The sequence below is a fragment of the Camellia sinensis genome, chromosome 14 (assembly GCF_055761805.1).
Source record: "Camellia sinensis isolate YWXY chromosome 14, ASM5576180v1, whole genome shotgun sequence".
Taxonomy (NCBI): domain Eukaryota; kingdom Viridiplantae; phylum Streptophyta; class Magnoliopsida; order Ericales; family Theaceae; genus Camellia; species Camellia sinensis.
Genome location: NC_138974.1, coordinates 121,073,339 through 121,095,370, shown reverse-complemented (window position 1 = coordinate 121,095,370; position 22,032 = coordinate 121,073,339). Strand labels below are relative to the sequence as shown.

Sequence of the window (22,032 nt, the reverse complement as noted above, 5' to 3'; positions counted from 1 at the left end):
CAGTTTTGTTCCTTATAAAGTTGTTGGTAGTGAAGACATTGTAATCACAAAACAGCTTCTAGCCATTGGATGGTTGTATTGTCAAATTCATTACTTCTAATTGTTAGCCACTCATATGCTTATAAACATCAAATATACAGTTATCTCTACATGCAATCATATTAATGTATGTATTATACAACTATGTGTATGAATTAATGTGTATGAACAAGTACAAAATTCTCACGGTTGATGTCCTAGATTTGCATGCCATTTAAATGTGTTTAGTGCATTATAGAAATGTTCAAAGTTTAGGGTACTTGAAAATCTGAGTTTTGAAGCTCATAATGTCCTTGTTTCGTTTTCATTGATGCTCTCACTTGAAAATCTGGCCACTTAGACACCTCAAGAATTTTGGTTTTCTATGTTCTTTTAGATCTTGTTTGAACAAGTGATCTAGGCCAACAAAATCGAAGGAAAAATAAAAAAATTGAAAAAAAAATCCTATGTCCATCATTGTAATACATCATTTGTCCCTATAACACATTGTTTGTTGGTTTCAACAATCTATTTTTTTGTGTAAATTTTCAAAGGTAGGATTTTCAATGAACCATTCTACAGGAAGGGCCATAATTTTTGTTTCAATCGATATGCTTTGTATGATTGTTCATAATTTGCAATTGTAATGGCTGTTCTTTCTATTCTGTTGAATGCTTCTGTGTTTTCCCATCCCCTTTTTTTCTGCTACCAGCTTTGGTATGTGCTGTCAAAGATTTTAGCAGAGGATGCCGCATGGAAGTTTACAAAAGAAAAGGGTATTGACATGGTAACTATGTGTGCTGTTTTCTGACCACACTGCCAAATAGGTACTTAGCTGGAGAACACCGGCAGAATAGATTGCACCCGAACGACCTGTCACAGAAAGATGAGACTCCGGCGGTAGTTCTTCCACCCGGGGGCACTCCGACGATCAAGTCAATACTCAATTATCTCTTAAAGATAGCAAATAGTGCTTTAACTCACTAGCCCTGAAACAAAAAACGTACCTTAGACCCATAAGGGTGCCCTACTTTTATAGTCAGTACTAACCTGATCCCTATAGAAGCCTAGCTTCCCTTGGACTCTGGCCCAATGTTCATCCTAGACTCTCCAATAGATAAAGATAAACTCCGTAAGAGTTTTATCCTTATCCAGACTAAGGTCCTCCTCCATTCTAGGACTCTTATAGCTTATCTGTTTATCCCGGATTCCGGTATCTCCGCAGATAACCTCGACTTAGCCAAGATGATGTTAATGTCATGACCAGGACACGTGGCACCTCGGCTGGCACTTCAGTGCCACCTTGGCCACGTGTTGTTATCCAAAAAATATGTCCCCACAACTGCCCCTTAGGTTCTATTACCTTGGCATCTTGAGGTGATGGAACCTATATCAGTCGTTCACAGAGCATGTCGACTAAAGCTTACTCTATCCCTCATTACCGAGGTTTTCTCACATCGGCTCGTTATGACCAAGACTTCAGTGTGTTTTGTCAATGCCTTAGAACCAAGAGCCAAGTTTTTCAAGTTCCTTAATCAAGATCATTCCCCTAGCCAAGGTCTTTGCTTTATTAAATCAAGAACTCCAAGAGTTTCTACACGCGTATGAGATGTCACGCACAGAAACTCAACCGATTTTGCCACGCGTCTCTTCCCTATTGAACCTTACCTGATACGCGCCATTAGGTCGCGTCGCTTTTGCACACGCCGCCTGACAGACACGTTGTCCTAGGCACACTAATTGTGATTTTGCAGCCTTCTCGTGTTTTGATAAAAAAACACCTCTCTTTCTTTGTCTTTTCACCTTTGCATCCTCATTTTTTTCCAAGCTTTCAAGTTTTTCTTTCTCTAAAAATCCCCTACCTCCATTGTTGCCTTCTTCGAGCTTCCTGTAACCACTCCGTTCACCTCCTTCGGCGAAGCATTTGCTGTTCTTCCTCAGCCACCAAAAGACTTTCGCAAGACATTCTTCCCCAACAAAGATTTCAAGAGGCTGCTGGACTTGCCTATTAATCAGCGCAAGGCTCCTTTGCTCCTAAACTACATCCCGACCTATAAATCCACATTGCTCGACGTCCCCAAGAAGAACAAGTCTTCACCCTCAGCAACAACTCTCCCAACTGCCTCATCACCAAGGCCTGACCAAGCCTCAACATCTGACCCAGCAGAACAACCATCAACTTCTGCTCCACAACTGATTCCACCTTCTTAGCGTCAACGCCAACCTCGAGCTCCACTGCTTGCCCCTATAGGCAGAACTTGTAGTCGAAAATGCCGAAGTACTGAGGTGTCGGCTTACGATCTAGCCAACCCACCGACTACACTTCCAGCGATCCACTTTGGCACTAAAGTCACTGTTACCGTTGCCGCCGACAAGATGGGGTGAAAAAAGGCCATTGCTGAAGACCTTCTAGCCAACATTCCCAATGCTGTCACACTCTAATCTTCACCCTCACAGTCCTAGTCCAAACTGAATCCAAAAAGACTGAAGAAGGCCCAGGCAAAGGCAACGGTGGCTCAAATTGATTCTGAGGATACCTTGCTGATTTCAAAAATGACCGAGATAGAAAAAAGTTCCTCCGCTGCCAAGAAGAGGCCTGCTGAGGACAACCTCTCTAAATCTACCAGGTCAAAAAAGCTGAGGTCGGACTCTGCAATCACCTCGGGCTCAATTAAAGCTGATGACCCTTAGGCCCCATCTATTACGATCGAGGATAAGCCAGTTAGGATTGGTGATGGTGCTGCTGACATTGAGGGCAGCGTTGCCCTTTCAACTGCACTGCTCCTTCCAAAGGTTAGCGAATATGAAAATTTCGCTCTGATGGTGCAGCATTCTATACTGGTATACTCCTAACACTTAGTTCTCTCCATTCTCTGTTTTCATACTTACTGAATTTACTAACTTTGTTCTTTGTATTTCTTTTAGGCGATCCAGCATACCCACTCTTTTGCGATGCAAGTAGAGGAAATGAAGAAGGAGCTGGTCCACAAGACCAAGAAGGCTGCTGGTTTGCTCAAGTCCCTGAACAAAGCTGAGGCCAAGATGAAAGCCTTGATAGATTAGGCCAAGGCAGCCAAGCAAGCTCAAGGCGAGGCTGAAGAAAGGACCGGGGTTGCAGACGCTGTCGCTGAGGTCCTTAAGGCCGAGAAAAAAGAGGCCGAAGCAAAAACAACCGAAGTCCAAGTCGAGCTTCGAGATGCCTTGGCCACAAAAACCGCCGAGATCAAAGCAGCGGACGAGAAGGCCTATGTCGAGAGGGCAGCCGATGTCCACGAAGACTACAAAAAACAAGTAAGATAGGCATGCAACAAAGGTTACACCCTTGGTTGGATGGCTACTCTGAAAGAGTTGGCTGTCCCTAAGGACTCTCCCCTCAAAGATGAAGGCCGACTTGTGTTTCCATTCCCTTACACTTTAAGCCAATCTGAGGCTAAGGCTGGGGGGGGAAGAAGAAGAAGAAGGAGAGGAAGCCAAAGACGAAGAGGCCGAGATGACTGATACTGAAATTCCTGCTGGGGCCAAGTCCCCAACTCTGAATGAGCAAGTCCTAGACTTGACTCAGGATGAGGAGGACGAGGTTTTAAAAGGTGTCTCTCCCAACAAAACAACATCCGAGGTGCCAATTGCCGAGAAGAGCATCGATCAGACTCTACAAGCGATCAATGTCGAGCTCAAGGCTGAGAAGGCTGCCAAGAAGATTTTCCAATTGTCTTCTGGAGCCGAGACACAGCCTGCCACTGACACCAAGTAGTCTTACTATAAGCTTTTATTTTCTATGCATTGTAATTTTTGCTTTTTGAACGATGTATAGCTTTTATTTGACCGATGTTCCTCTTTACTCTTTGTAATTGAACAAGTAATCTCCTATGTCAGGCCAAAGTGCCTTTTTGTATCTAAACAACTTCCTTATCTGAATGCAAGTCTTTACATTTTCTTCTAAGTGTTTGAATGTATGCCTTCTTTTCCTCTATGTGTCATTCCATACTTAGAATATTTTTGCACATTTTCAAAAGTGCACTTTATCTGTGCAATCTCCTCGAGTAAAAATACCTCGGACATAACTCCCAACTTGTTTATCTCAGCCTTGTCTTAACACTTAAAAAATATTGTAAAAATATTTTCATGAGTGTTTATCTAAAACTTGCCACTTTTCTTACTGTCTTCTATCAAGACCTCAGTCTCCAATGCTTTTCAAGCTTGGCAACCTAGTAATCCTGGCAAGTAAGTAGATACTTCTTTCAATATCACCTCGACTTGACTACAACTTGTAAATGTTCCTGAAATTTTCAACAAGTGTTGTCCCAAGCATCATTCTCTAGCTCTCTGCCCCCTAATGTGAATTTAAGTTTCATTTAGGTTCTCATTAAACATGTGGCTATGACCTTGTTGCCTAAGTTATGTTCAAACAGCGACTAGCTGAGGCTATGACCTTGTTGCTGAAGTTGACTCTGCCGATATGGCAAATCCAGGTGAATTAAAACTTAGTTTAACTCCATTATATGCAAGCATAATTTCACCTCTGCCATATAATGAGTCTAAATTATTTGTCATGTTTCAATCAGAAACATCGCCAACTTAGTTCAACTCTATTATATGCAAGTATAATTTAACTCTGCCATATAATGAGTCTAAGTTATTCGTCATGTTTCAATCAGAAACATTGCCAACTTAGTTCAACTCTGTTATATGCAAATATAACTCAACTCTGCCATATAATAAGTCTAAGTTATTCGTCATGTTTCAATTAGAAAAATCGCCAACTTAGTTCAACTCTATTATATGCAAGTATAATTCAACTTTGCCATATAATAAGTCTAAGTTATTCGCCATGTTTCAATCAGAAATATCGCCAATTTAGTTCAACTCTATTATATGCAAGTATAATTCAACTCTGCCATATAATGAGTCTAAGTTATTTGTCATGTTTCAAAAAGAAACATCGCCAAGGGACTGGTCAATCATATTACACAAGTTTGGAATTAAGAATCGAGCTAAAATTTTATTATTATTTGCTTCGGCTAATAACAAAAAACTTTAAAAAACAAAAAATCTAATGATAGAAAAACTTCAGGTTGTAAATATTCCACAGTCTTGGCAACTCTTTGCCTTCACTGTCTTCCAGCCGATATACCCCATTGCTCAGGACCGAGATGATTCTATAAGGTCCCTCCCAATTTAGGTCAAGTTTGCCCTCTCTGGGATCCTTCTTGTTGCCGACAACCTTTCTCAAGACGAGGTCTCTAACTTGAAACTTTTGTGGGTTGACCTTCTTATTGTAAGTCTTAGCAAGCTGCTGCTTGTATTCCCCTAGCTGAATTGCTGCTTTCTCCATTCTTTCTTCCAGTAGGTCCAGATCTTGGGCTAAGAATGCATCATTAGTCCCATTCTCCACTCCCTGGGTTCTGACCCCTGGAATGTCGACCTCTAATGGGATTACTGCCTCTGTGCCACAAGCCATGCCAAATGGGGATTCCCTAGTTGATCTTCTCAGCGTAGTCTGATATGCCCAAAGTACATTGGGCAACTCTTCCACCCACTTCCTCTTTGTTGCTTCCAGCCTTTTCTTAATCCCATCCAAGATAGTTTTGTTGGATGTTTCTACTTGACCATTACTTTGAGGAAAGCTTGGAGTGGAGTAGTAGTTCTTGATCTTGTACTTTGCACAGAAGCTCTTGATTAGCTTACTGTTAAACTGTGTACCATTCTCTACTATTATTGCCCTTGGGATCCCAAACCTGGTGATGATGTTCTTCTATATGAAATTCTTTACATCAATGTCCCGAATCTTTGCAAGGGGTTCAACTTCTACCCACTTGGTAAAGTAATCTGTTACCATCAGCAGGAACTTCCTTTGTCCAGTTGCTTGAGGTAGTTATCCAACAAGATCCATGCCCCACTGGGCAAATGGCCAAGGGCTGGATACTGAATTTAAATCTGTTGCTGGTTAATGTATCAAAGGTGCAAACCTCCGACACTTCTCACACTTTTTGGCATAAGTTTCAGCATCTTTCTGTATGTAGGGCCACCAGTACCCCTGAGTAATGGCCCTATGAGCAAGTGACCTGCCCCCTGCATGGCTTCCGGATACTCCTTCGTGCATTTCATACAGGAAGTCTTCAACTTGTTAAAGATGCACACATCTCAAAAGGGGACCAGTAAAAAATCTTCTGTAGAGATGTCCTTTTGCAGTTAGACTAAATCTTGTCGACTTTAGTTTGATCTTGTGTGTTTCTTTATAATCATTTGGTAGTTTTCCATCTTTAAGGAATACTATTATCGCATCCATCCAACTTGGTCCCATCTCCACACCCATTGCCTCATACTTTATGTTCAGTGGTTCTACACTTGGACCTGACAAATAGTCAATCATTATTGTCCTTGCCTCTCCTGGTTTCATTGCACTAGCCAGGCGAAAGGAGTTGCCGATGTAAATACTGCAGGGCCTGAGTTTCTCTTCTTCCCTCTATTTTGCTATCTCTAGTTGGGTTTCTCCTTGTTCACCTAGACATCGTGTACCCTGACTCAATGGAGTCTAATGTTTAATGGCGCCTGGTGTGAACTCGGCAACGAAGTCGGCCAAAACCTGGCTTTTGATTGCTGTTCTAGGTCTGAATTCTAGGTCATATTGGCCCAACACCACTGCCCATCTGGCTATCCTGCCTATTAGATCTCCTTGCTGCAACAGAGACTTCAAAGGATGCTCAGTTAATACCACAATCTTGTGGGCTTGAAAGTAATGATTCAGTTTCTTAGAAGCCATTACTAAGGCCAAAGTCAGTTTTTCCAAGGGTAAGTATCTGGTCTCTGCATCTACTAGGGTTTTACTCACATAGTAAACTACCCTTTCTTCTCCATTTTCTTCTCTGATTACCACTGCACTCACTGCATGCTCTGAAACCGCCAAGTATCAAAACAGCTCCCTCTAGGTATTGGATTTAAAAGAACTGGAGTTGTGGTCAAGTATTTTTTCAAGTCGGCCAAGGCGACTTCGCACTCTTCTGTTCGTAAGAAGTCTATGGCTTTCTTTACTAAACTGAAGAAAGGTTTGCATTTGTCAGAATTTCTGCTTATGAACCTATTCAGGGCTGCAGCCCTTCCAGTCAACATCTATACTTGTTTTACCGATGTTAGGCTCTTCAATTCCAAGATGGCCTTGATCTGATCCGGACTTGCCTTGATGCCCTTTCTGGTAACCAAGTATCCTAGGAACTTTCCTGACCTAACTCCAAATGCGCACTTTGACGCATTGAGTCGAAGCCGAAATTGTCTTCAGGTCGGCCAGATGATCCTCAGGTTCCTTGGTCTTCACGACCATGTCATCAATGTATACCTCCACTGTTTTTCCTATTAGATGTCTGAATATCTTAGTCACCAATCTCTGGTAAGTTGCGCCTGCATTTTTCAACCTGAAAGGCATCACTCTATAGTAATATAGCCCTTTTGGGGTGATAAATGCAGTCTTCTTTTCATCTGGGGGGTACATGGCTATTTGATGGTACCCCTTGTAAGCGTCTAGGATGCTTATCGTTCCATGTCTTGATGTGGCAACCACCAATTGGTCAATTTTGGAGAGTGGGAAACTGTCCTAAGGACAAGCCTTGTTCAAGCTGGTGAAGTCCACATAGACCTCCCACTTCCCATTCTTTTTCTTCACAACAATCGTGTTTGATTGCCATGTCGGGTAGTTTACCTCTCAAATGGCTCTGGCCTCTATAAATTTATCCACTTCCTCTTCTACTGCCTCAACATGCATCAACGTAGGCCTTCTTGCTCGATGGATGACAGGTTTGGCAGACCTATCCACATTCAGTCTATGGCAAGTGACCTCGAGGTCAATGCCATTCATCTCGTATGGTGTCTAGGCAAACACCTCAAGGTTTGCTCTCAAGAACGCCTCTAATTCCTTTTCCTCTTTGTAGACCGCCCCAGAGAACTCCCGCTCTCCGCGCCGCGAGGGGCGCGAATTCGTTTTGTTCTGAGGCTACTACAGTTCGGACTTAATGTCACGATTCTTAATCTGATCTCACAAAGTGCAATGTAAGATTGATAAATCACTAAAGAGTCCAAATTCGACAAATCGTTTTGAAAAATTGATTTTAATAAAGAAGTGCCAAACATGGACTGCTTTGCCAAATACAGAGTCGCCACCTAAATATTTTATTTTGGGAGAAATTTAGGAAACCTTGACTCGTGCCTAAGGCCACGTGTCCGTCATCACCAAAGTTACCTCGGCTCGGAAACTTGGGTACGAGAGGGGAAGGTCATGCAATGAGCACCCCCGCTCGCCTGATCAAAGATCGGCCTGTACTAAGCATGATATTTTATTTTTGAAAACACATGTGTTCTTATTCCGGTTATTAATCCTAGAATTACTATGTGATGCGCACAACATACAAGTATAGACTAGATCACCTAAGTTGGAACAAAACATTGCATGTTCGTTTGTGAAAATGATTTCAAGTTTGTTACTCGCAAGTAAGCTAAGTTGTAGATTTTGCCACCCTCAAGTGGGTTTAGAAAACATGATTTGCCACTCTCAAGTGGGCTTTAAAACTCGCATTTCGATGAATTGTTCAATTTAAGCAATCCAACCTTCACCCACAGGCATTCAAGCAGTTAATCACTTAAGCAGTTAGCCTCATGGCAAGCATGCTAACATGGCAATAAACACATCTCATGTAGTATGCTAAAGTGTAAACACTCACAGTGTACTCCGAGCCAAAACAAAGAACTAGTTAGAAATCATGCATGATCCTAGTTCATGTTAAGATGGCTAATGCAACATATGCAAAAATGTAATTGAGATAGGCTCGGCTATCTAGAATGGCATATGAATGCGACAATTCGATGCATGTATTCAACTTGGAATTGAAATACAATGCAATTGGTATGATGCGCCGAGCCCGGCGCATGCAATACAGATGAATGGGTGCACGCATGCAAGCATAAGGTATGCTAATTGAAACATGCCCTAAAACTAACCATCGTAAGTGATTAAGTAAAAGGGAGAAAGAAATGGAGGTTGGAAGACATGCATCACACACACGCACGCTTATTACAACGGTTGGCCCTCTCGACGGAGGGTCCGAATAAGAAACTAACTAGCTAGTCTAAGCTAATTAAACTAATTATTACATCACAAAACTAATTAATTGACAAATTAATTAGTTAAGCTATTACAACACAAATTGAATAGTTAAATACATTAACTATACAAAACCAAAGTATAAACTAGCTAAGCAAATTAGCTAAGTAAAGCAATGAAGCAATGTCCTCAGAGGGAGAAGAATACACGCATGCTTGGTCGTCTCGTTCGGAAATCCACCGCGATGCCCTGATTTGGCTCTGTTTGCAACTGTTTTTAGAACCTTGCACCAAGCTCCAGAAAGCTTCAACTCCACCATGGGAACTTGTAGGAACATGGCCGACCAGTTGTTGATGGGGGAGACCACCTGCTGACCACTTTTCTTTGTTGCAGACCAGAAAAAGTGGTCGGCCAGCTAGTTTTTCTGGTCGACCGACCACTTGTTGCTGCACTTCTCCAGTTTGCTACAATAGAGAGCAAGAAAGGGCATGGCAATATATTTGCAAGATATATGTGCACAACCACCCTCCCTATCATTTCATAAGCTCAAGGGAGTGCAGTTCTCGACCCTCGGGCCACCAATCGCGCATCTCGATGCATGATGGCCGAGAAGCCAAATTGCGCAATTCAATAAAAAATGAATGCACACATAAACACATAAAACCTAGAACTCTATCATGTATGATCAAGAACGTCGGCGACCGAGAATTGAGGTACGTTTCATCACTTTAAGTATGAAACGTCCCTCGTTCCTCGTGTTTGGACTAACACCTAATCCAAACACAATGCAAGCAATAACATGTATAACCTAATTCAAGCAACAACATGGCATACATAATGCAATGAACAACAAGGCATACTCAATGCGACGTAAGATGAGCATGCACAATGCAAAGAATATGGCATACACGATGCGATGAACAACATAGCATACTCAATGCAATGCAACATAAGCATGCACAATGCAAAGAATATGGCATACACAATGCAATGAACGACATAGTATATTCAATGCAATGTAACATAAGCATGCAAACAACATGCAAATAAACATGCTAAGTGGACTTACACCAAATGTGGATAGACCTCAGCCATGTCCAAAACAGTGGCCATAAGGCTAAAACTAAGGCATGAAGTACAAAGTAAATGCATGCACAATGCAAAGGCCCATTGACTAGGCATAAGAGCACAACTCTCAAGAGTGCTCAAAGAGTGACAAATGTGGAAGTATAACAACACTATAAGCACTGAAATAAGGTATGAAATGATACCAAATCATTCAAACAGCACAAGCATGTCATGCTAGGGTCCTAAAGCATGAAAGCTAACAAAGAGGACTACCCTAGAGACATGCAATACATGGTACAAAGGAATGAACCAACCATGGATAGAGCTTAATTAGGTCTAAATAAAGACCAAAACATGCTAAGATGATGGCTCGAGGACCTAGGCAAGATGGCATACATGCTAGGCCACAAACAAGGCAACAATGCACAACCCTTGAACCACAATTAAAGGGTGATATGCATAAGAATATGACAATGTTTCATGCTCTGAAATCAAGTATTAAATGATGCCAAATCATTCAAATAGCTCAAAGATAGCATGCAAGAGGCATCAAAATACAAGGCTAGCAAGGCCAATTGCACTACAGCTATGCAATACATGAAGCATATGGAAAAGGCAACCCAAAACAGTTCTAGAACATGTCAAAATAAGTTTAAAACATGCATGGAAGGAAGCCAAAATAAGCTAGCATGGTAAGCATGAAGCATGATGCATACAAGGCCAAAAGGGAGGATTACACTACACCTACCAAGACCAAGTATGAGATGGCTTTGCCAACAAAAATCAAATTTATATCATGGCAAAATAACCCCAAATAGACAATGAAATGATAGCTTGCAAGCTTAGACATGAAAGCATACGCAATGACTCATGTTAAGGCATAAAGGGCAAACCCTCCAACGCATTAAAAGAGTGACAAATGAAAGTGTATGACCATGCTACATGTATTGAAATCACATTTCAAATGATGTCAAATTATGAAAATAGTCCAAGTAAGGCATGCTATTGGACTTGATACACAAAGCTAACAAGCTAGAATCCATTATAGCTATAAAAAGCATGGCATGCATGACCAAAACAACACAAATCAGAGCTAAAGCATGCTAAAACATGGACAAAAGCTTCTTAGAGTTAAGCCAAAATCATGCTAGAATGATGGTCTAAAGCATGATACACATCAGGCTAGTTAATGGAATTGCACTACAAGTGCATGGAGCATGCAAGGGGCTATCAAACCAACCCAAAACAGATCTAAGGCATGTTAAAACAACACCAAAAACCTACTGAGATGGCCCCAAAACAAGCTAGAAAGACATGCTCAAACATGAGGCACACAAAGCTAGTTTGTAAGATTTACACTACAAGTGTGCTAAGCATGCATGAGGTGACAAAACCAAACCAAAACAGTGGCATGTCATGCTGAAATAACCTCAAATACATGCTAAGATATGGCCAACATAAGCTTAACAAACATGCTCAAACATGAGGCTAATAAAGCAAGCATTCAAGACACAAGGAGAGGGGATGACCCTCTCCTATTTGGGACCTCAAAACACCATTTCCATCACTGAAATTCCTCTGAGTTTTAGTGGTGAGAAGGCCAAAACAAGGTGGTCCCAATAGCTTAAAAGGAAGGCACAAGAACAAGACCAAACAAGGCCTAAGAGGGGATAGACTACCCCCAACACAAAAGTGACCTTAAACAAACATGTTAAGCATGCAAAAATAGAAATTTTTGTAGTAGAAAGTTAAGCTTAAATCAGCATGAAAATAGGTCCAAAAGCTTAAGAAAAAACAAAGGTTTAAGGGGTTAAAGGCTCACTCTTGAAGAACACCTTCAAAACCACAACTCCAGCAGCTTTTCTGAACTCAAACCAACCCAAAAACTCCAAAACCAACTCCTAAGTACCTCAGCAACAAAAGGATGGTGTTTGAGTGTGTGTTTGTGTGCAATAGTATGGAGAAATTACACTTTAAGGCACAAATATGAGACCAAAAGAGAGATATAGAGATATATGTGTATCTATAGCTCCAACAACAAAATCTAAACCTGGAGGAGGAGTGGGGAGGTTCTCTCTTATAGAGAACAAAAGTGTAAGCTTGTTGGACAAGCTTAGGGTCTAAGGCCATCCTTTCATACACGTGTATGGAGAATGGTTTTAGTGCTTTCCAATTGTGACAGCTGGATAGAAAATATCTCCAAGAATGAGTTGGAGAGCTTCCCCACTTGAAGTGGTTGGCTAGCTACTTCTACTGGTCAGCTGACCAATGGAAGTGGTCGGCCAGGGAAAAAAGTGGTCGGCCACAGGGGAGAGGTGGTCTGCAATATGAAACCAAGGTGGTGGTGTGGTGGTTGACCAGAAAAGGTGGCCCAAAGACCAAGAAAACCAGTTTCCCAACCAAAAAACTGGCTGGCAGGAAGGAAAGTAGTCTCCAAGGGGAAAAACTGGTCTCCCACCCTTGTACCACCTTCCAAACAAGGAAAATAAGGTTTGCACCAAAAACAAACCAAAAAGGATGCAAGACAAAAGTCCAAGAGGCAAGGTGCGCGGCCGGGAGCCTCGAAAACTAGTCTACGGGCATCAAAAGTGGTCTCCAAGACCACAGTGGCCCTCTAGGCCAAGGCAACAAGGTGTGGTTCAAACACTACGCCAAACGGAGAACGTTGAGCGATTCTGAGTCAAGGCACATAGTCGAAGGCTCCAAAAATCGAAAACTGGTCTCCAAGCAGGAAAAGTGATCTACGACCACAAAAGAGTGGTCTACAAGACCTCTCCCTCCCTCCAGGGAAGAGAAAACAAGGTTCGGTCCACAAACCGAGCCAAAGCACAAATAGTTCAGAGGCCCGGAGGCAAAGCATTCGGCCAAAAACTCTGAAAACTCGAAACGAGAACAACATGCGCAATCACCGAGCGCTCAATCGATGACGTCTAAGTCTTAAGGTCGGTCAAAAATGGGGTGTCTACACTCTTCCTCGGCCAAGCCTGAGCCGAGAAGAAAGAAGTGCTCTTCATCCCATTGCTAGACTAAGATCTTCTTCAGGGCTTCCTCATTTTTCTCGGTTGGTTCTTTGCCGACATCCTCAAGGACCTCCATGTCCCCATCCTCAATCTCTACTGTTTCTGTTTCTCGTATGTTGCAAGTGGATTTCATTGCTGCCATAGAGAAACTCTTTGCCTACACCTGATCCCCTCTGACCTCCTCAATTTCATGTTCTATTAGGAATCGCAGCAGCTGGTGCAACGTTGAGGGAACAGCCCCCATTGCATGCAGCCATGGCCTTCCCAGGATAGCATTGTAAGGAGAGAGGGTGTCAATTATTGTGAACTCCGTTTTACTTTCTTGGTGCCAGCCTGCACCTCCAAACTTATTGCTCTTAGGGGCCACGTCGGTATTCCGTTGAACCCAACCATTGGACCATTGGATTGTTCCAAATCATCTTGGTGAAAGCCAAGCTCCTTGTAACACCTGACATACATGATGTCACAAGAGCTGCCCTGGTCGATTAGAATTCGCTTTACCTGGCACTCTCCAATTTGGAGGGATATTACCAAGGCATCATTGTGTGGATGCTACACCATCTCTAGGTCGTCTTCAGTAAAGGACACTATTGGTCCCTGGCACTCGTCTACCCTAGGTCACTTCTACCAAACCTGATACACATGTTGTAAGTGTTTTACCTTCTTAGCTTCCCCACGTATCTGGTTCTCATTGACCTTCGAGTGAATCACATTGATCACTCGAGGTCTGCCTGCTTGCGGTTGTAGTGCTAGAGGATGTGGTGTTGCTGGTGCCTGAGGTAGTCTTGCTTGCTCTTCTCTTGTCCTGGCCTCATCTACCATGTCCCTTAGATGACCTTGTCTTACCAGGTCTTCCAGATATGCGTTTAGGGCTCTACACCCTTGAGTTAGATGCCCATCCTCATTATGGTAGACACAGCGCTTCCCCAGACTTCTTCCCATAAATTCACCAGGAATCTTCTCTAGTGCTCTATAATAGGGCTGATTTTAGATTCTTTCCAAAACTTTGTAAACTGGAATTCGGAATATGGTAGTGACTGCCTATACAGCCCTCAGTCATGTCTCTTGCTTATTGTATCCACTATTACCTCGGCCTCGCGCCGGCGAGCCATTTCTCTTCTTTTGTTTTGACGCCTTTGTCCCTGGCGTGTCCTCCTCGGTTCTCGCATACTTCTCTGTCCTAGCTATTAGTTCCTCCATACTTTTTGGCAGTATCTCTGCCAGTGATTTTCGAAGCAGACAAACATCGTTCAAGTCGTTCTTAAAAGACACGACCGCCACCTCTTGGTTACATCTTAGTATTCGGTTGAACACCTCATAATACCTTTCGAAATAGGTCCTAAGGCTTTCATCCTTGCCAATTCTTAGAGTCATTAGGGAGTCGACCCTTAACGGCTGTAGTTTGTTTGTCACAGATGGCGCCAAATTGTGTGTGTTGTTTTCTGACCACACTGCCAAACAGGTACGCAGCTGGAGAACACCGACAGAAAAGATTGTGCCCGAACGACTTGTCACAGAAAGATGAGACTCCGGAGGTGGTTCTTCCACCCGGGGGCACTCCGACGATCAAGTCAATACTCAATTATCTCTCAAAGATAGCAAATAGTGCTTTAACTCACTAGCCCTGAAACAAAAAACGTACCTTAGACCCATAAGGATGCCTTACTTTTATAGTCAGTACTAACCTGATCCCTGTAGAATCCTAGCTTCCCTTGGACTCTGGCCCAATGTTCATCCTGGACTCTCTAATAGATAAAGATAAACTTCCTAAGAGTTTTATCCTTATCCAGGCTAAGGTCCTCCCCCATTCTAGGACTCTTATAGCTTATCCGTATATCCCAGATTCTAGTATCTCTACAAATAACCTTGGCCTAGCCGAGATGATCTCGACATTATGACCAGGACACGTGGCACATCGGCTGGCACTTCGGTGCCACCTTGGCCACGTGTTGTTATCCAAAAAATATGTCCCCACAATTACAATTAACCCAGCAATGGTTATCGGTTCTCTCTTGCAGCCAATGCTCAATACAAGTGCTGCTGCAATTTTAAACTTAATAAATGGTATGTGTTGTTTATATTTTATAACAGACGCACGTAATCTTTTCTCATTTATGGATGACATGACATTTCCTTTCAACTAATTATTCAAGAGGAACTATGTTTACTTTTGTGAAACAACATATTTATATTTCTGTTGAATCAAACTATTCCCCCAAGAAGCTGTATATTGGGCTTTGGCTTCTCTTTCCTTCATTTCATGATACGTATTTGTTGATAAGTAACATAAATAAATCTATAATGTAATTTTCCTAGGAGCATTTTAATATTCTTCCATCCAGAAATAATTGTTGCTAAAACTTGAAGCATAAAACTTTAGTTGAATTAATAAGGCTTTTGCCATATTTTATTTTTTGCAAAATGATGTGGAACTTCTTTTTAAGGGAATAATGGACCTATTTATTTGCTCCTTTGTTCTGTAGGTTCACAAACATTTCCAAATTCTACATTAGGATGGGTTAAAGTTAAAGATGTTGCCAATGCACATATTCAAGCCTTTCAGATTCGTTTAGCTAATGGAAGATATTGTTTGGTTGAGAGCGTTGCACACTACTCTGAAGTTGTGAAGATACTACAGAGCAGTTTCCTGCTTTTCAACTTCCAGAAAAGTAAGTGATTTATCTCATATTCAGTTTATTAAACTCTGCTTCAATGTTTCTTCTTGTTGAGCTGTTTAGCATGTTGTTTCAATTTATTTAACTCGAGTAAATTTAGACAATTCATCTCAGCTATTACTTATGGTCTGATAGGATTTGTTTCAATAGTATTTCCCTTACCTTTTCTAACAGTCTTTGTGAGACCCATCTGCCCTTACTAATTTGTCATGTCATTTAATGTGGTTTTCACATACTACCTTTTAAAACATAGTTAATGGGACAAGTATGACATAGCCAATGAGGTGAAAAGAGGCTCAGTTGGAAAGTTCTTGAATTGTATCATTTTCTTGAAGTATATACATTGCCTCCTATAGTTTTGACCATTTGAAGAAGTTTTAGCATAATATGATATTGAACGTTGTGCAAGTTGCAAGAAGTCCTTGAGCGTTTAATGCAAGCTATAATTTAACAAAATGAGTCTAGGATAATAAATAGATAAGGAGCCACAGACTTCAGCTTTAAGACATTTTTTTTAATAATTTAGCCATTTTAAAACTTCTCCCGTGTCTTTTCTTTCATCATATAAATTATTTGTTTTTATGTTATTAATGCTTTTATCAAAAGAAAAAAAAAAGGTCTAACTTTAACAAAGTAATTAACCTAGGTCCAAAAAATAATAATAAATAAATTTCCAGCAATTTGGGCCTGGCCCGAGTTCATATATTATGCTCGGTTTGGGCTTAGGTACACAAGTTTGGGTTGCAAGTCGAGCTTGGGCAACATTCAACACAACTCGTGCTAGGCTCGAGCAATCTCTCAATCCGATCGAACCCGTCCGAGTTGCACCCTTAGACAAAGCCATCCTAGTTGCTAAGCTTCCAATTTCATTGATGATTTGTAATGTGAATATACATGTAAGATAAAAGTAGGACATGCATGTAGAATATACTCAAATTCTGACCAATATTTTAGATGTCTGGTGACTTTGTATATTTATTTATAAATTCAAAATGTTGGGGTACTCAATGTTTTTTGGCTGATGCTATCTCTATGGACATATTTAGATATCAATTGACATGTCTTTAGTTTGATGTCCGTGACCTTTTTATTTGTCCTTTTGGGGCTTTTCAAGATTAGGCATTGACAGTTTTACTTTCTCCTTTACATAAAAATTATGTACTGTCGTGCTTCCTTTCCAATAATAATTTGTCATTTTCATTTTGTTGAATTAAGTTTCAATGCTTGGATATTGATGGAAAGCTTGGGGGGCCCGTTTAGTTGTGTTTTCGTTTTATTTATTAGAAAATACAAAAACTTATTTGGTGAACTGTTTTGGAGATTTTTTTTTGAAAATCCACACTTTTCAATAAACACCAAAAAGTCATTTTTGGAGTTTTATAAAACTGTTTCCACGCAAAAATGGAAAATGTTTTTTTTTTTTTTTTTGGAAAATAAAGAAAGCTAAAACACAACCAATTTTCTTACTCATGACTCTGTTTGGTCGTTTGGATTTTGAACTTAGCATGTGATCAAACAAGTTCTTGTACATTATTTTGCATCTTTATTTATATTGGGAATCCTAAAAATTGGTCTAAAGTATTGCTCACTGTGTTGCTATTTTTCTGTCGAGAAATGCGTGGGAGCTTGAAATTGCAGTGGCTCGAATGCCCTGAGTACCAAAACAAAGTCGTTTTGCCACTTCTTTTTTTCTTTTTTTTTTCTTCTTTTTCCTTCTTCCTCGAAACTGGTTTGCGAGAAAGAGATAGAAACAGAGAGGCTAGAGAAAGAGAGGAGGAAGAGAGGAGAAGCCAAAGCTTGATCTTTGGTTGAACCACAACCCAATCCACCGCCATGGACAGAGAGACCGAAGCTTGATCTTCGGCTGTGGGACTGTGGATCTTCAACTGAATCTTTGCCATGATCATATTCTTCTTCCTTGGGTTTGGATTTGATTTTGATTTGATTTTGTTTTCGATCTCAAACTTTGACAAGGTTGTCTTTGAACAACAACCTTCGAAGAACAATTTCCACACAGTCTTTCTCTTGTTTTCACAACAACCTTCCAACAACATTTCTCTTGTTTTCAAACTCTCTCTCTTTGTCTTAAATTCTCAATGTTTCTTTTGTTTTCATCGCTTTTTGCTTCAATTCTTTCAAACCCATGTCAAAACTCAAACCCAATTTAAATAACCCATGTTTTAAATAGACAAGAAGAAAATAAGTGGAATAATAGGTGCTAGAATTTGGGTTTTCAAATAACCCATGTCAAAACTCAAACCCAATTCTTTCTAACCCATATCAATAGTTAAAACATGTTGGTATGTTGTCAAAACTCAAACCCAATTCAAATAACCCATGTCAAAACTTTTCCAACATGCTGGTATGTTGTTGTTGCCAAAAGATTGGAACTTCATGAAACGAATGGGTGGGTTAGGTGGCTACCAATGCAGAGGAGGAAGGTTGGAAATTCTGTGACTCGGTCATGTTTGAGAGAGAGAGAGAGAGAGAGAGAGAGAGAGAGAATTGTGTGAAAAGGAAAAAACTGTTGTATGTTTGAAAGAGAGGGGAAATGAAGAGAAAGGAAAAAGGAAAAATAAAATAAAATCAAGCCATTCGAGCTATGTTTTTTGGAGCGACCTAGCATGATTGTGCTAGAATTTGGGTTTTCAAATAACTCATGTCAAAACTCAATCCCAATTCTTTCAAACCCATATCAATAGTTAAAACATGCTGGTATGTTGTCAAAACTCAAACCCAATTCAAATAACCCATGTCAAAACTTTTCTAACATGCTGGTATGTTGTTGTTAGAGAAAGGTTGGAACTTCATGAAACGGATGGGTGGGTTGGAAGGCTGCCAATGTAGAGGAGAAAGGTTGGAAATTCTGTGACCCAGTCATGTTTGAGAGAAAGAGAGAGGGAAACTGTGTAAAAAGGCAAGAACTGTTGTGTGTTTGTAAGAAAGGGGCAAGGAAGAGAAAAAAAAAAATTTCAGGCCATTCGAGCCCTGTTTTTTCGAGCAACGTAGCACGGTTGGACAGAAAACGACTGTGCTACGTCGCTTGAAAAAACAAGGCACGAATGGCCCGAATTTTTTATTTTCTTTTTCTTTTTCCTTTCTCTTCCTTGCCCCTCTCTCTCTCAAACACACAACAGTTTTTTCCTTTTTACACAGTTTCCTCTCTCTCTCTCTCTCTCAAACATGACCACGTCACAGAATTTCTAGCCTTCCTCCTCTGCACTAGCAGCATCCCAACCCACCCATCCGTTTCGTGAAGTTCCATTCTTCAACAACAACATACTAGCATGTTGAAAAAGTTTTGACACGGGTTATTTGAATTGGGTTTGAGTTTTGATAACATACCAGCATGTTTTAACTATTGATATGGGTTTGAAAGAATTGGGTTTGAGTTTTGACAACATACCAGCATGTTTTAACTATTGATATGGGTTTGAAAGAATTGGGTTTGAGTTTTGACATGGGTTATTTGAAAACCCAAATTCTAGCACAGCCGTGCTACGTCACTCGAAAAAACAAGGCTCGAATGGCTCGAATTTTTTTTTTCTTTTTCCTTTCTCTTCCTTGCCCCTCTCTTTCAAACACACGACAATTTTTGCATTTTTACACAGTTTTTCTCTCTCTCTCTCTCTCTCTCTCTCTCTCAAACATGACCAAGTCACAGAATTTCCAACCTTCCTCCTTTGTACTGGTAGCCTCCCAACCCACCCATCCGTTTCATGAAGTTCCAACCTTCCTCCTCTGTACTGGTAGCCTCCCAACCCACCCATCCATTTCATGAAGTTCCAACCTTTCTCCAATAACAACATACCAGCATGTTGGAAAAGTTTTGACATGGGTTATTTGAATTAGGTTTGAGTTTTGACAACATACCAGCATGTTTTAACTATTGATATGCGTTTGAAAGAATTGGGTTTGAGTTTTGACATGGGTTATTTGAAAACCCAAATTCTAGCACCTATTATTCCACTTATTTTTCTTCTTGTCTATTTAAAACATGGGTTATTTGAATTGGGTTTGAGTTTTTACATGGGTTTGAAAGAATTGAAGCAGAAAGATATGAAAACAAGAGAAACAGAGAGAATCTAAGAGAGAGAGAGAGTTTGAAAACAAGAGAAATGTTGTTGGAAGGTTATGAAAACAAGAGAAAAGCTGTGTGGAAATTGTTCTTCGAAGGTTGTTGTTTAGAGACAACCTTGTCAAAGTTTGAGATCGAAAAAAAAATCAAATCAAAATCAAATCCAAACCCAAGGAGGAAGAAGAAGATCATGGCAAAGATTCATCCGAAGATCCACAGCCAAAGATCAAGCTTCGGTCTCTCTGTCCATGGCGGTGGGTTGGGTTGTGGTTTAACCGAAGATCAAACTTCGGCTTCTCCTCTCTTCCTCCTCTCTTTCTCTGGCCTCTCTATTTCTTTCTCTTTCTCTTAAACCAGTTTCGAGGAAGAAGGAAAAAAAAAAAAAAAAAATGCCAGAACGATGTCATTTTGGCACTCGGGGCATTCGAGCCGCTGCAATTTCGAGCTCCCACGCATTTCTCTTTTTCGTCTTTAGTTAGTGTTAGCACATTCTTTCGTAAGATTGATTTATTTTTGTCTTTCAGCGTGCTTTTCTCTTTTTGTAACCATCACTAATATTCCTTTGAGGTTTTTCTCTTTTTAATTAATAAATTTATTTTTAAAATGATAACATAATTAGATACATTTTCCAACAATATCTATCGAAGATTGACCAATAGGTGTTGGTAATTGATCGATATTGAGATTCGAACCCTTTGATAGTTGTTAATGTTCATATTTTAGGTGGAAATCCTTTGAGATTTGAACCCTTTGAAAGTAGTTCATTCACTAGTTGTGTCTACTTTTAACCTGTGCTTCTTTCTTTTAATCTACATCTTTGGAATAATCTTTGTAGGTGCGCTGATGACAAGCCATTTACGCCGACTTACCAGGTGTCTAAGGAAAGAACAAAAAGCTTAGGTATTGAGTTCATTCCCCTTAAGCAGAGCATCAAGAAACGGTTGAAAGCTTGAAAGAGAAGAAATTTTTCACTTGGTGAGTTGTGGCAGTTGTATTGGATAAAAATAAGGTTTGAGCCACAACATTGCTTGTGGCATTCCTGTGTGTGTCTCCATTTTGTTTCTCCCAACTAAAAGAATGAAAAATAATAATAATAATAAAAATAAATCTGCATTTTGTTTTCAAATATTTACCCAAATCGTGGAACCTCTTTTTAAAACTGCTATCAGTTGAATATTGGAAGAGTTATGTTAGGGACCCCAAATAAATTATCAATTTTTTTTACCAAACTTCTCACATGGGAGTGTCACATGGGTGTGGGACCAACACACATAATTTGTGTGAGTCTCACACCCATGTGAGAAGTTTGATAGAAAATTTGGTAATTAATTTGGAATTTATAGTATTTTCCAAATTGGAAACCTTATAATTAGTATTAATTGCTGCAATGAAGACCTGTTCTGTCTGGGGCTGTAAGTCCACTATGGATCTCACTCCAATGGTCCATACTGTTTATCTATTAGGTACCGTTTTTCTATTAGTTCCTTTCCTTGTGCTTGTGAGTAGATTATTCATGAAAAAAAAAATAGATCGATCTGATTATTGTGATTACATATAGACAGTTTATGTTTTTTCTTGTTTTTTTGGAAGATGATGAAATAAATGGTTACAATTATTCGTTCAAGTTGTTTTTCTTTTCATAGATGTTTCGGATCATGAAAATTATAACTATATGGTCTAGATGTCCTAGCGAGTGTCATTGCATGATTATTAGGACTGCAAATGAACAGAGTCATTCGTGAACAGGCTCAGTCTCGAGCTCAGCTCAATAAGAGCTCATTTGAATTCTGTTCATTAATTTTTTGTTTTGTGAGCTCGTTAAAATTTTAATAAACAAGCCTAAATATACTAAAGTTCGGCTCGTAAGCTCGGCTCGTTAGTTGGCTGGTTTAACATTTGTTATATATATATATATATTAAATAATGTAAAAATATGTATAAAAAATAAGATAAATATGTTATTTATATATTTAAACAATGTAAATGTAAATAATAACTATAGATAATACATTTATATAATAGTGGTGGCGAATATTATTATTTTAGTAAAATATTTTTCTTTTTCTTAATATGTTTAATTGTATATAT

At 40.1% G+C, this 22,032-nt stretch overlaps 1 pseudogene; it reads left to right on the top strand.

Moving 5' to 3' along the window:
• The first annotated feature begins 664 nt into the window (after nucleotides 1–664).
• Nucleotides 665–20,946, top strand: LOC114261672 (phenylacetaldehyde reductase-like; annotated as a pseudogene).
• Nucleotides 20,947–22,032: the final 1,086 nt, after the last annotated feature.